We start from the raw sequence: 12,994 nt of genomic DNA on the forward strand, positions 1-12,994 counted from the left end.
AACTAGAGGGAAACTAAGGCAGACACAGAGTTCTATGAAGTGTGTTGCTGAAACCAGAGATGGAAGGACCAAGGATGTCCAGGTATTCAGGGCTCACCTCTGAGATAACCAGTCACTTTCAAGATCCACCTGGGAGAGGCTGGAGGCTGTTAACTTATCCTAGTTCATCAGATTTCACTGGGTATGAAGCCTGGCAGAGCTCAGGGGAAATGAGGCTTCATGACTCCTGGTCAGAGGGGCTGAGAGCAGCAGAGAATGTATGCAGGGTTCACAGGTTATCCCACAGAATCGCCTGTTCTAGATGCTTCTCCTGCCTTCCTTGCTTCCCCTCTGCACTTTGATTGAATGCGGCCAGCAACGCCAATGATGCCAGGCTATGCTGAGCTCCATGCAAGTGTTCTGAGCTCTCCTGACTGCTTTCTCTCCTTTTCTGCTGGACTCATTCAGCTCTTCATTGAAATGTGTGTTGTTCATGTGGCAGATTTCTGTTTCTGATAAGGCCGAGTGAAGTTTAGGCTGCTGCATGGCTTTGGCTTCCTTCAAATTTATACCTGTTCATAGCTCTATTTAGTTTGCATCATGGTTTGTAGATAATGACACCTTTTCTCTGTTACATTCTCTAACAATCTAGTTACACTAAATCTTTCCATACAGGTTCATGATATCAGATCATGTTCATGACCAATCCATGGGGAGATTTTCTATTACCCTCTCTTCCCTGCCCCTACTCCTACAATACTCTAGCCTCAAATTAATATCTGACATCTTTCTTGAAGGCTGATAACAAAGTATTTTTGTAAAGAACAAAGGCTTTTTTTTTTTTTTCTTTCCTGAAGCTGACTTTTGGTTAACCACATTTGTTTTCTGTTGGGGCAGAGAATAACTATAGAAGGCACAGGCCTGGATGCTCAAATTATGTCTCTTAAAATGAATGTTTTACTGCTCTAGAATAGAACATGCTGAGAGTGATAGAGTGGGAAGGTCCAGGCAGGGCCTGCTGTTTAGCTAATCTGTCCAGTTCTTGCAGTGCTTTGGAGAAAAAGAAAATCATGTGTTGAAGGGCAAGGGGATCTTTGCAGTGATGCTGTGGCATTTTCAGTCCTGTTTATCTCCTGGTCCTTGTTTTTACTTTTAAGGAGTTAAAGGTTAATAATTTATACTGAAATACATAAGGATAAATATTGGGTGGAGCTTTCCTTGTAGCTCAGTTGGTAAAGAATCTGCCTGCAGTGCAGGAGACCTGGGTTCCATTCCTGGGTCAGGAAGATACCCTGGAGCAGGAAATGGCAACCTGCTCCAGTATTCTTGCCTTGAGAATTCCATGGACAGAGGAACCTGGCAGTCTACAGTCTATGGAATTGCAAGCATTGGACACAACTTAGCGACTAAACCACCACCAAATATTGGGCAGGGTGTTGCCAGACACCTTTTTTTCTGACACTTTTTGATACTATTGTGTAAGAAAATCAAATATATTTCCTATGTTATATGAACTTGAAGAAATTGAAAGCCAGGGGAGAAAATACAATCAGTAACGTTTTGGATTAATCAAGCTCCAGACCCAGTGACCGATTTATAGGAAAACAAATTTATAGGGAAACAAGAAAGAGGAATGTATTAAGAGACATCATGGGATGCAATTAGCAAAACTCAGATATAAGTACTTCTAAGAGCCTCTTGATGAGGGTGAAAGAGGAGAGTGAAAAGGCTGGCTTAAAACTCAACATTCAAAAAACTAAGATCACAGCATCTGGTCCCATCACTTCTTGGCAAATAGATGGGGAAAAGGTGAAAACAGTGATAAATTTTATTTTCTTGGGCTTCACTATCATTGCAGGTGATAACTGCCTGCATGAAATTAAAACACATTTGCTCTTTGGAAGGAAAGCTACAACAAACTTAATTAAAAAGCAGATACATCACTTTGGTGACAAAGGTCCATATAGTTAAAGCTATGGACTTTCCAGTAGTCGTGTACAGACGTTGGACCATAAAGAAGGCTGAGCGCTGAAGAACTGATGCTTTCTAACAGTTGTGCTGGAGAAGACTCTTGAGAGTCCCTTGGACTGCAAGGAGATCAAACCAGTCAATCCTAAAGGAAATCAACCTTGAATATTCATTGGAAGGGCCGATGCGGAAACTGAAGCTCCAATACTTTGGCCACCTGATGCAAAGAGTTGACTCATTGGAAAAGATCCTAATGCTGGGAAAGATCGAGGGCAAGAGGAGAAGGGGGCGCCAGAGGATGAGATGGTTGGATGGCATCACCGACTCAATGGACATGAGTTTGAGTAAACTCCCGGAGAGAGTGAAGGACAGGGAAGCCTGGATTGCTGCAGTCCATGGGGTAGCAAAGAGTCAGACACTGCTTAGGGACTAAACAATGATTGAACAACAAAGAATGGATAATCTAATTTCTTCTTCTTCTTTGATAACAATAAGGGCAAGAAGACATGGGAAAAAGAAATGGAGTAACCCGTAATTTAAAAGAGAATTAAGATCTATAACTAATAATAGTGTATAGACCTTACGTGGATCCCAGTGCAAAATTCTAAATAATAAAAAAAGTTTTTTTAAAGGATAGGTAAATGTGAACACTGACTCAATGTTTAATTATATTGAGTTAATGTGATTTTTAAAGTTTGTGGTCATTTCAATTTACACATTTAAGAAGATAAAATAGTTTCAGGGATTTACTTCAAATCATAAATCATTGGTGTTTGTGTGGACAAAAAGGAAATAAAAGTGGCCACTTTTGTGTAAGTTTGAAAATTTCCTAAATTAAAGGTAACATACAAAAAGTAAGCTAAACTGTAAATGAAAAAAAGCAAGGGCTGCAGCTTAGAATAATTAATGTAAAAATGCCTTGTGTCTCTAAGTTGAAAGAAAGCCAAATGTTCATTTTTATTATTATTTTTCATGCTAAGGTTTTGGATCATCAAAATCAAAACCTAAACACAAATGCACTTAAAGTAAAATTAATAGAAATATATAAACCTGTTGACAGTGTTTTTTGTAGCAATCCTGTAATAAAACAAGGAATTTCTCAGCCCCACTCCCTCCCCCTATATCATTTGAAGGTCAGTAATGCTGTTGTGTTTGACTAAGATTTCTAGTGTCATTTATATACACTGCATGCTAAATTAATTTCCAAAGTTAAACTTGACGTTTATCAGAGTTAGACTTTGAAATTCACACAAGAGAAATAGGTCAAATCACATATTACAAAAGAGAAAAGATAAGCACCCATGTGTTTAAGCTTTAAAATGTCCTGGAAGGGGCTTTTTTTTTTTTTTTAATCAAAACAGTAGGAGCTACAAAAAAAAAATGATTATATAAGGTCTTCAATTGTAGATGCATAAAAGTAGATGGAGGGGGTGGCAGGAAGACATTTGGCAAGGTCAGAGTCAGAATTTGTGGAGTTCAAATGTCTTTTTCAGTCTCCATTCTACTCTGCTCTGGTTGGAGATGTTGGGAATCTAAAAGTGAGGCATGGCAGATGTCCTTGCGGTGAGGATTCTGAATGAGAATTATGTTCTTTAATTATACGCTCCTCGGCTTTGGATTTGGAAGGCAGAATGAGCTTTGGTTTTTCCAGTAGTCATGTACGGATGTGAGAGTTGGACCAAAAAGAAGGCTGTGTGATGAAGAATTGATGCTTTTGAACTGTAGTGCTGGAGAAGACCTTGAGAGTCCCTTGGACTGCAAGGAGATCCAAGAAGTCCATCCTAAAGGAAATCAACCCTGAATATTCATTGGAAGGACTGAGGCTGAAGCTGAAGCTCTAATACTTCGGCTACCTGATATGAAGAGCTGACTCTTTGGAAAAGACCCTGATGCTGGGAAGGATTGAGGCCAAGCGGAGAAGGGGGCCGCAGAGGATGAGATGGTTGGATAGCAACACTGACTCAATGGACATGAGTTTGAGCAAGCCCTGGTGGAAAGTGGAGGACAGAGGAGCCTGGGGTGCTGCAGTCCATGGGCCCGCAGAGTCGGACGTGACTGAGGGACTGAACAACAACGAAAGCTGGTGACAGTAACCGTCCTGCCTTTTCGTTAGTTAGTAGGAGACAACCAAGGAAGAAGACCTGGGAAAAGGCTGTAAGGTACGAGGGAATAAAAGGAGGAAAGGGCAGTGGAGGTGAGCGGGTGGTGCTGGGGCTGTGGGTGGCAGACAGGGCGGTGCCCTGGTGGTGCTTCCTGGGGCAGTGGCAATCCTGGCGGGCCTCATGGTGCTGGTTTGTCTGCTGCTAGCGCTCAGAAGTAAGGGAGGAGGTTGAAAGCTGCTTAAAGATTTGTTGTGACACTTAGCCTGAGCTAGTTATTTCTGCTCACTCCTTTAGTTCTATGATGAACCTCCCTCTGTAGTAAGTGCAGATGCTTCTTTCTGACCCAGCAAACCACACACAGCTCAGCCAGGCTGCAAGGTTGAGGCCTGGACTCCTGTCCTTTTCCTGTGTGTAGCTGACCCTCCAGTCATAGACTTGGGCCTCCTGTGTTCTGTACTATAACTCTGCTGGCTCCAAAGAACCAACATGTGACTCCACGGGTGCTTCTACCCCTTCCCCATCCTGACCCCCAACCAACGGGCCTGGGAACCAAAATACGCAGCTCCGAAGGCCGGTTCTGCAGCTTTCTGTCTCTGTGATTTTGGCTCAGTTTTGTAACCTCTTTGAACCTCTGTTTCCTCATCTCTGAAATGGGGGGAAATAGCACTACTTCACAAGGTTAGAATGTGGATAATAAAGTGAGTTAATTATCTAGAATATGGCAGGTGTTTGTACACAGTATCCATTATATAAGTTGCGCACACTCTGAACGGAGTCAATGGATCATTCCACTTGGGGAAACTGATGAGAAAGCAGGTTAGTATCAGAGGGCATTTCTTTGCCGATCACAATAGACTTTCCATTGAGAAATTCCCTCTGCACACGCGTGCAGAACAGTCGGGTTCCTCTCAAATGAAGTGTTGTTTTTTTGACTTGGCAAGGGCATGGTGTACTCTGAGCCACTTACTGTCCTGTGTCAACAACAAAACAGAACAACACAACAATTGCTGTTTGGCCTTGGTGACTCTGATCTCGGGTTTCTGCCCACCACCTGATCAAGCTCTGAAGTCTTGCTTCATGTAATCCTTAGATAAATACAATATTATTTCCTCTTAAGAGAAACCCATCCACTTAATGAATTATATATATTAAAGTAATTTCTGCTTACACACTTGCCGAATGTTAAATGCTCATAAACTATACTCTGAACAATGCAGGTGCCATTAGACTTAGAGTTGTTACAGTAATTTTATCATGTCTCCTAGTTCATAAATAATTTACACAGGGACTTCCCTGGTGGTCCAGTGGCTAAGACCCCTTGCTTCCACTGCAAGGGGCACAGGTTTGATCCTGGTTGGGGAGCAAAGATCCCACATGCTGCATGGTACTGCCAAAAAATAATAAAAACTTAAAATAATTTACACAGAGCAGAGAGCTTAAATTTTATATTTTCTAAAGGGAAGAAAAGCATAATCAATTGTGTATCTCCCCATTTCTATTTATAGACTATCTCCCAAAATATCTAGTTCTGAAACTCTACAAGATTGATGATATGAAACTAATCTATGCTATCGGAAGTTGAAACTAACATGTTTAAGTGGGTGTTTTATACGAAGTTCTCATACACTTTTTGATTCAAAGTTAACAACTGGTAAATATCAGTTCCTTTTGAATATTTACTAGAGCCTTAGATTGATGATTCTAACTCATACTATGAATAGAAATTGTGTTTTCTTCATTTTGAAAGGAATTTTTTTTTTTTCCTTTGCCATCCACTGGATATTGAGACTGTGTCATGATGTGACTTAAACATGATGTAACCTGGTGGGGGAAGGAATTATGTGGTGTTAAAGAAGGTCGGGTCGAATGGAATGTTCCTAGTTCCTGAAGGAAAGGAGATATTGCCTTTTATTGGTTTACAAGTTATGTTTCAAGTGTTTTCTTTGAGACTAGGAGTTAGGTCATCCCTTTACTATACACTTAATAATTTGCTAATTCAGTCCCCAAGCTTCTAAGTAGTATTTAGACAATCTTATTTGTCTCCAGTCCCCATTATAAAGTGAGTCGTAAGCTTACTCTCCAGGTGCATCACGGATATCAAGGCTGGGGGCTTATTTTAGCAAGAAATACACACAATCATTTAGATATGGCCCCTACCTTCATAGACGTGACTATTGAGTCTTAGAGATAAAGTGAAAGAAAACATTATGAAATTTCTTTTTGTTGTTCTTTGGGGATTGGATATAGATACAGATGCAGCCGCTGCTTCGGTGAGAACGTTGAGTGCACATCCAGCTCCCTGCATAGTCCAGCCGTGGTCCTTCTCAGCCCAGACCTCTTGAAGCTGTATGTTGGGTTTGAGATGACAACCTTTCCAGATAAAGCAAGATCATTCTTTATGGTCAGTATACACACAGCCGGCCTCCCAAACCAGAAGTTTCCAATAAGCACTCAAGGTCCACTCAAGGTACAAGAATGAGAAGTGAAATTGGATCACAAGCTGAGGGTTGAGCTTTTGGGTCTTGAGTTGTGCTTAGTGATCGGTTTCTGAGAAACCTGCTCCCCCAGCTGTAGCACATGTTGATGTTCTCTGGACCCCATCAGAGTTATGGTCTCCAATGAGGCAACTCAGTTTCTGATAAGGTAGTACGTGGTGGGTGGGGGTCAGGAAGCAAGGGCAGAGGATGTCCCCTTGAACTATGAGATAAGAAAACAAACAAACCCATGTGAGGCAGGAATGACATTTGTTCCGATGCCTAATTTTAGAAGCAGAACGTGAAGAGATGAGTTGGAACACACATGGGCAGCTCCAATAAAATGTTGAGGTGGCGTGTCCTTGCTCTTACTCTGAATGCTAGACTCTAGGACCGACATGCACAGGGTTTTGCAAAACAGGTAATTGCTAATATATTATTGTTTTCTACTAGAAGGTCTGAGATCATCTGGCTTGGTCTCTGTGAATAAGGATATAGACTTGATAGGAACTGAAAAGTAACTTTCCTTTCCTGCATTAACCATGTAGGAAGCAAGTAGGAGGGAAGTAGAAACTCCCCCCAGGTTGAATCTTCATGGAGCTCTGTAATTAGGGGCCCTGATGGGGTGTCTGAACATTCAAAGGAAACTGGAAGACTGAAGGCGGTCTAGACAAGGATGGCAGATACATGGTATAAAGGCCACTCTCTTTTTTTCCATGTCCTGGCAGATCTCACCTGTGAACCATGGCATTTTTTTTTTCCTGCTAAGATTTTCAGTTCTTTTATGTTGAGATCTACAAAATTAGGAAGACCATCTCACCCTGTGTGAGTTCTCATTTTATATTTCTGGTTGTAATAAATTAGAAGTCACAAGACATCAAGAAACTGACATAATTCAAAAGGTTTCACTTCTTCTTTATTCTAATTTATGGTGGTGGTCATGAAGCCTCTTAAAGTGAAGTTGATGTTGGTGATTTATTCTGGGTGAGGGACTAGTCAGATTTTTTTGTTGTTTTTACATAATGAGATTAAGGTTAATTTTCAGAGATAGACTCATACTAACCAAGATTTCAAAAATTACATGCATGCTCAATTGCTCAGTTATATCCAACTCTTTGTGACCCCCATGGACTGTAGCCCACCAGGCTCCTCTGTCCATGCAATTTCCCAGGCAAGAATGCTGGAGTGGGTTGCCATTTCCTCCTCCTGGGAATCTTCCCAACCCAGGGATTGAACCTGCATCTCCTGAATTGGCAGGTGGGTACTTTACCACTGAGCCACCTGGGAAGCCCACTTAGGAAACTAACGTTGTGTTATAATAAGAAATATACTTGGTCTCTGCTCCCAGTTCTCGGCACCATTTGAGTTTATGCCAATGCGGTGACTTAAGGCACATCCCCTGGATAGCCTGGGATGGGGCAGGTCATCAGAAAGACCGAGTGATTAGTGGGTTGAGACTTTCAGCTCCCCAGCCACAGCCTCTAGAAAGGGGAGTGGGATGGATGCTGGAGATTAAATCTCTATAAAACTCTCAAACAGTGAGATTTGATAAGCTTCCAGGTTGGTGAACACTTGGTGGTGCTGAGCTGGTGGTGCACCTGGAGAGACCCTGGAAACTCCATGCTCCTCCCCCCATGCCTTGCTCCAAGCATCTCTCCCAGCTGGCTCTTCCTGAGTTGTATTCTTCTAGAATAAATCAGTAAACATAAGTAAATGTTTCCCTGAGTTCTGTTAGCTATTCTAGCAAATTATTGAACCAGAGAAGGAGGTCAGGGGAACCTGATTTATAGGTGGTTGGTCAGAAATGCAGGTGACAACCTGACTTGCAATCGGCCTCTGAGGTGGGGGTGGGTGTGGGTAGGAAGGGTGGCAGGGCAGTCTTCTGAGACTGAGCCTTAACCTGTGGGATCTGCTATAATCTCCAGGTAAATAGTGGTGTCAGAACTGAATTTGTAGGACATCAGTTTGTGTCTGCTGAGACTGGGGAGTTGCTTGAAGTAGGGAAAGCCCCCACATAGGAGAGAATTAGTGTTTCCTTTATGGATAGATAAACAGAAATGCCACTCTATTTAAACTCAGTGAGTACTATCTTTGCATTAGCCTGACCTGGTTTTTACCTACCTGAGAAGTAGAATCATAATGAGTAAGTTTCTTGAGAATTATGGAACCGAGGGCTTCCCTGGTGGCTCAGATGTTAAGGAATCCACCTACAATGTGGGAGACCTGGGTTCGATCCCTGGGTTCGGAAGATCCCCTGGAGGAGGACATGACAACCCACTCCAATATTCTTGCCTGGAGGATCCCATGGACAGAGGAGCCTGGTGGGCTGCAGTCCCTGGGTTCGCAAAGAGTCGGACGTGACTGAGCAACTAAGCACAGCATGGAACCAGAAGTAAAAGAATCAGTTGCATGAATTCCTTTACTTGTTTAATGTTTTGACCATTCTACACTGAAGACAAAGTGTCTGCTCTCTTAGGGCCTACGTGGTGAGAAGATGGCTGATGATCAACAAGGATACGATGAATAAACATGGTCATTTCAAATAATATTTAGTTGATATGAAGAGTATAAAACAGGATGTTGTGGTAGTGAATCAAACGTTTAATTGATTCCTGCTCTATTAGTGGGCCGGCCTTTCTGCAGCTGGTAAACTCCTGACACCAGAAGCAGAATGACTAAGACCTTGGGCGGGACATGCCTTCTCCCTTGGATGGTATACTAATTGGACTGCCAAAACATGCCTCAGCAAGTCCACGGCTCATAGCCCCTTTAGACAGACCAGCAGTCCTTGACGCTGGGGAGCAGCAGTAAGTCCGATTAAGAGCAGCAACCCCGTGATCAGAACAGACCTGTAGACATGTTGTGCCTCTTGTAGACGTTCAACAAATGTCCACTGAGCTTCTGTTATGTACCAAGTGCTGTGCTGGTGCTAAAGACAGGCCATGAACAAATATGAAACATGCTATCTTTGGACACCCATGTTCACAGCAGTATTATTCACACCAGCCCAAAGGTGAAGCGTCACAAGTGTCCACTGATGGATGAATGGCTATAAGGTGCCATAAACACAGTGGAATATTATTCAGCCTTAAAAAGAGAGGGAATTCTGATACATGCTACTGTGTGGATGAAGCTTGAGAACACTCTGCTAAGTGAAATAAGCCAGCCCCAGAGGAACAAATACTGTGTGAATTCACTTATAGAAGGCACCTAGAAAAACTCACATCAGGTTCACATAAGTTCACAGAGATAGAAAGAAGGGTGCTTGCTGTAATCAGGAGAAGAGGTGGGAGCTGGTGTTTAATGGGCACAGAGTCTCAGTTTTGCAAGATGAAAGGAATTCTGCGGATGGATAGTGGTGATGGTGGCCTGACAATGTGAATGTACTTGCAAAGTGAAAGTGTTTGTGTTCAGTTGTATCCAACTCTTCATGACCCCAATGGACTGTAGCCTGCCAGACTGAATTGTACACTTAAAAATCATTAAGATGGTACATTTTCTATTATGTGTATTTTATGACTGGTGCTACTATAAAAACAACATAAATCCCAAAGGGGTGATGAACAGTAAAAAGAATAAAGCAGGTACTGGGGATTGAGAATGGCCTGGGGTGGTTGTCATTTTGGGAAGGATGGTTTAGGCACAGCCTCTCTTAGGACATGACAGAAGAGACCCAAAGGAAACGAGGGGACAGGCCATGAGGATGTTTGAGAGAACATTCCAGGCAGAGGGAAGAGCAGGTGCAGAGAGCCCGAGCTGGGAGCGTGCTTGGCGTGTTTGAGATTCAGCCAGGAGGTCCTAGACCAGAGTAGAGTGGGTGGGGTGAGCAGACAGGAAATGGGGTTTGAGAGGGAGACCGAGGCCAGAGCAGGTTGCATCCTGTCACCGTGGTAAGGACCTCAGGTTGTTCTCCAAGTTGATTATGAAGTCATTGGAGGGTTTTAAAAATGTTTTTTTGATCTATGTGTTTATTTTAGTTTTTAGTTTTGGCTGCACTGAGTCTTCATGGCTACATGTGGGCTTTCTCTAGTCTCGTGTGGTGCAGAGCCTTCTCATTGCACTGGCTTCTCTTGTGGAGCATGGGCTCTAGGCGCTCGGGCTTCAGGAGTGGTGGCACATGGGCTCAGGAGTTGCGGTGCATGGGCTTAGTTGCCCCACGGCATGTAGTGTCTTCCTGGACCAGGGATCAAACCTGGTCCCTTGCATTGGCAGGCGGATTCTTAACCCGCTGGACCACCAGGGAAGTCTGCTGGAGGGTGTTGATTGCAGGGCTGACATGGCTTCAGTTACGTTAAAGGGATCCCTTGGGCTCCCTGGCGAGGAACAGACTTCAGGAGACCAAGAGTGGAGGTGGGATGACCAATACGGAAGCTGACGCAGCTAGAGAGCAAGTCAAGGTGAGATGAAAGGGGCTTGGACTAGGGTGGTATTGGTGGTGGCAGCGGGAGGTGACTTGATTTTGCCTTTTCTGTATTGAAGGTAGCCCCTCAGTGGGATTGTAGTAATAAAGCAGCCTTTAGGCAGCACTGATGGCCATCTCTTCTGGTCTCCCCACTGTGATGTCTTCACTGACAACAAGATCAGTGCCCACTCAGCTGCCTCTCACCACCTCTGTTTCTTATCACTCGAAGGCACAGGGAACTCCCGGTCCCTGACATACGGTGCACCAGCCATGGAGATCCGGGGTGCTGCCTCCAACCCAACTGTCCAACAACCTGCCTCCCTGCCACTTTTGCTCCCGTGCCAGGGGGGCAAAGGCCAACTGCTGTCAAGATCCCGAGAAGGTCCCACACATATCTGACCTGACGCATCTTGAGCCCTGTCGCTTTGAGAGATGCTGGCCTTTGGGGTGTGGGGTTTGCAACCTGTAACCCTTTCTTCATCTTCCTTCTCTCATTCCTGGAGGGGACCTGTCTCAGGGGGAACTCCAGCCTTGCTGCTTGAAATGTTAAAGAAGGGAAGATAAAGGGATTTTGCAAAACCCTTTTCTCTCTTGACAAAGCCTTTGCATGGGTTTGATAATCTTATTATAGATGTTAAAGGCTGAACTTGAATCTTCCTTTTCCTTGGCATCCTTACTTGAACATCCTAATGTTCTCTGCAATACTTCCCAGCTCAACTAGGATGCAGGTCTTTTGCAGAGAAAGGCCAAAAGGAAAAGCAGAGCGATAGATTTCAAGACACTACGCCTCTCCTGTAATTGAACTTTAATAACCTGAAGCAGTTCCCATAAGTTTCCTGGGGCCAAGTGGCCTGTGCCCACGAGCGGTCTCCAGGGCCGCGGGGAGTGATGGTGACTGGTCTCCTCTGCCCGGTGCTGGGTGGGCGCCAGGCCCAGCCCTTTCCCTGATGGTTCGGTTGAGGACATTTTTGGAAGCTCTCCAGAGAAAATTGTCAAGGCTAATCTGAAACAGGTTGTCACTGGCAGGCAGCAAAGCAGGAGGTGTGGAAACGGGCGGCCGTGTCGTCAGATGGAGGTTTCTGAAAGTTCAAGGGAGCCATGGTTACAAACACCTCCTGTACGGTCAGGCCCTTGGGCGCAGTGCGGGGACACTGGGCGGGAAGAGAAGAACCCCAGACTCCTGTTGGAACCAGGTCAGTCCCCATTTTCAGAACTGGACGGGCCTCTGGTCCCAGTGGGCTGGAAGTGAGTTCAGAGGGTGGCGAGGTGCAACCCTTGTGGGCTGTGGTATTTATTGCCCCTCATGAACTGTGTGGTTAAATTCTGAGGTACGGTTTCTTATAAACTTAAAAAAAATTTTGTATTTTTGGCTGCGCTGGGTCACTGTGGCTGCGCTCCAGCTTTCTCTCATTGCGGCCAGTGGGGGCTGCTCTTCGCTGGGGTGCGCGGGCTTCTCACTGCGGTGGCTTCTCCTGTTGCGGATCACGGGCTCTAGGCATATGGGCTTCAGTAGTTGCGGCTCAGGGATTTAGTTGCCCCGCGGCACATGGAATCTTCCCGGACCAGGGATTGAACTCGTGTCCTCTGCATTGGCAGGCAGATTCTTAACCGCTGGGCCACCAGGGAAGTTCAAGACTCAGTTTGTTTATCAGTAAAATAGAAACAGTATCGTAATTACCTCTGTCCAGCCAGTTTCACAGAACTCCTGACCACTGAGGTTGGGACAAAGGAGGGATGGGAGGCAGAAATTACCCAGAAGGCAGAGACATCATGATTCGGTGTCCTGCTTGGGTTGATCGCCTGGGTCCAAGGGCTCAGTGGGCTGCTCAAACCTTACCAGGGGCAGGGGGACCTGGAGAAGTAGAAAGCTCTGTGTAATGGTCCCTGGTGGGGTCGCCTGGGGCTGCTGACTGCTCTTGCTTAGTGAAAGGCGTTTCAAATGCACAATGCATGATTGTAGCCCCTAGGAATACAGCATTTTCAAGCAGCTATGTACAGGATGCCAGCTGTAAAGCATTGCCGTGTTCATACGAGCACTCAGGACATGTGAAGAGAAGTGACTATATTAT

The 12,994-nt window shown here is 44.5% G+C and overlaps 1 long non-coding RNA gene across 1 annotated transcript in view; it reads left to right on the forward strand.

Moving 5' to 3' along the window:
- The window catches only part of LOC138990256 (uncharacterized), a 328,388-nt gene that overhangs the window by 32,355 nt on the left and 283,039 nt on the right, over nt 1–12,994 (forward strand). The gene's annotated exons all lie outside the window — the stretch shown is intronic.

The sequence above is a fragment of the Bos mutus genome, chromosome 12, assembly GCF_027580195.1.
Source record: "Bos mutus isolate GX-2022 chromosome 12, NWIPB_WYAK_1.1, whole genome shotgun sequence".
In the NCBI taxonomy this organism is placed as follows: Eukaryota; Metazoa; Chordata; class Mammalia; order Artiodactyla; family Bovidae; genus Bos; species Bos mutus.